This window comes from Notothenia coriiceps, unplaced genomic scaffold, assembly GCF_000735185.1.
Source record: "Notothenia coriiceps isolate Sejong01 unplaced genomic scaffold, NC01 NC01_scaffold00028248, whole genome shotgun sequence".
In the NCBI taxonomy this organism is placed as follows: domain Eukaryota; kingdom Metazoa; phylum Chordata; class Actinopteri; order Perciformes; family Nototheniidae; genus Notothenia; species Notothenia coriiceps.
The window spans coordinates 1-2,706 of record NW_011360949.1 but is presented as its reverse complement, the minus strand read 5'-3'; the positions used below and the strand labels follow the sequence as shown (position 1 = coordinate 2,706).

At 42.9% G+C, this 2,706-nt stretch overlaps 1 long non-coding RNA gene across 1 annotated transcript; it reads right to left on the bottom strand.

Annotated features, from left to right (window-relative positions):
* Positions 1-1,175: 1,175 nt before the first annotated feature.
* LOC104958083 (uncharacterized) lies at positions 1,176-1,583 on the bottom strand. Its single transcript, XR_799731.1, has 3 exons — positions 1,501-1,583; positions 1,357-1,418; positions 1,176-1,269 (listed from the first exon to the last, which is right to left on the bottom strand). It is a non-coding gene; the product is annotated as an uncharacterized lncRNA (long non-coding RNA).
* Positions 1,584-2,706: the final 1,123 nt, after the last annotated feature.

Here is a 2,706-nt window from a genome sequence, read left to right as displayed (position 1 = left end):
CTCCCTATGAGCCCACTGTGCTCTGATTGGTCAGCTCGCCCACTCTGTTCTGATGAATCCACCACCGTTACAGCGGAAAATCAGTGATTATGTGTTACAATGGCGTTAGCAACCAGAAAATGACAAACAGATGAGAATGCTGCGTGGGGTCTGGGTGCCGTATTGGCGGGACTTTGCGCGGCTCGCTGCTGGAGCGGACAGTGTGAGCTGGGTTACTGGTGTCGTTTCCTGTTTGCTGCGTGGGGTCTGCGGGACAGTGAGCCATCGCGAAACTCAGCCTGAACTCAGCCTGAATTCAGCCTGAGCACCAGGGACGCGGGAAGGGGGGGTGCTGAAGGGGCTGCAGCACCCCCATCTGCGAGGCTCCACTAGCACCCGCACCCCCCCCGCACCCCCAAACGCAGTGCACCTACAGTGTAAGCACGCCACAGTTTCGCCGCTGCGAGGCTCCACTAGCACCCTCCCCCCCAGCGCGTCACAGTTTCGCCGCTGAGAGAGTGTGTGTGTGTGTGAGGAGCTCCACGGATTGGTCCATTTGGACCAATGGGTTCATTTGGTCGTCGTTACGTCACTTGGTTCCCGGAAGAAATCTCCAACGAGGCATTCTGGGGCAGCATAGACAGGTATTTTCTGTGTTAGAGTTTTACTCGCTACAGGGTTTACTTTGAGGGTTTTTGACCCGTTTACATGCAGAAAAACCTTCATAACACACAAGGGGACGGGTAATAACCGGAAAAGCATGACATGGGACTTAAGTTTTGTTTTGTTTTGTCATAATGGTACTTTACTTGAGTATTTCTATTATATGCTTCATTAAACTTTCACTCCACTACATAAATACACATTAGCCTTTTTATATGATATTTATAAGTATCCAAAATTGCCTCAAATTGAAAAATTGAAATTGCCTCAAATTGACACATTTAAATTCTCTTACATGTATTTGTAAGCAATGAACAAGATAATATAATATCCCTAAAAATATAATACTTTGAAAAGACCCACTGTGCATAATCGGTGCTTCTGATACTTTAAGTATATTTGGTCGATCATAATTCTGCACTTCAACTGATATTTAGAAAATCAGGACTTTTAGTAATAATAGAGTATTTTTAAGCCAAAGTATTTATACCATTACTGAAGTAAATCTGAATCTGAATACTTCTTCTACCTCTGGTAACAACATAGGAAACACTCACCAACAGTCTTGGCGTTGTAGAATGTACGTGAGAAAAGTACCACTGTCACCTCATGACTGCAGTTCTTCTCCTGTGTTAACATCAAAACACTGCTGTTGTTTCATATTTGAAAGAAGATGTTACAACAAAAGAGAAAAAAAGAGAAGAAATCACAAACCTTCCACTTGGCAAAAAGGTCAGACAGGAAGCCGTTTACAGCCTTCTCAAAGTACAGATCACCTGAAAGCAGGACATTAATATCACTGATGAATACACATAAACAGATCAAACCTGCTTACACAATGTGAGAGGCTCAACTAACCATAGATGTCAAAGTCCCACATCTCACAGCTCATCTGGATGAAGATGTACACCATGGCAGACGTGGAGCGGAACACCACCTGGGTCACAAGATCAAGACATTCAAGAGAAGTGAGTGATGACTCAAATAAATAAACACTGCAGTGAATATTCAACAGCTCTAAAGCTTAAGGAAGTCAGTTTCTATGTCTTGTAACATACGATACTTCAATGAGTAAGTCATCAAAACTTTTGTGGTGTACCTGCGGTCAAAGGAAACATGAATTTCAAGCCAACGTATTTCCAGCATCTCTTCTGCCAACACTCTCATAATGTGTTAAATTGCACCATAAGTTGTGGTGCAAAAAAGTGAAATACTGCTTGACCATATAATTATGTATAATTATTACATATTACCTCTTGTTTTATTTCTAACTCTAACCTGTCTATTTGATGTGACTAATGTGAACATTTGAATGACTATTTGTGTGTATTTATTGTCTTCATCATCTCCACCAGGCATAAGCCGGTGTTTATACATGTGTTTCTGTCCACAGCTGAACATGCATACCACTGGACCCATCAGACTGTTTGATCAGTGTTGGCTGTGAATTACAATTGGTGAAATCATGCAATTGACTGTTTGATAACACAGTGACCAGCACTCCGCTGGCTCAAAGCAAGCCTTCCCTGTGTGTTACAGGTTAAAGTTGGCCTTTGCCGTGGCTAAAGAAATTACACCAATAGAGTTAGCTCTCATTTTGAATGGAAGCACTCATTTTGAATGGAAACAACAACCTGATTTGTTACGATCCACAAAAGTAAGGTATGAGAGAACGTGAAAAAAATCTGTTTTATTTTCCACCATGTTGACTTCAAGGGAGACAGGATGGAGAATTGAGTCAGATTTAACTCTTCTTTGTTTGGGAGGAGGGGGAGACACCTGGAAAGATCGGCACTCTACTGACTGCACCTTATTTCTTTGTTGTAACAATGCTTCTTGGCCATAAATCTTATACCGTTGGAAAGTTCTTACCTTTCAAATGGTGCCACATTTGGGAGGAACATGCATCAGTGGGATGAGCAGCAGAGCTGAGTATGTGCGTTGCGCCCATGAAAAATGTGACAAATCTCCTCTTCCAATGCCAAACAGCAGCCACTCTCCGGTCTTGTACGGCTGCCAGGAGCCTGCCATGACTGCCATTCACCGTCAGGCCCACTTGCACTA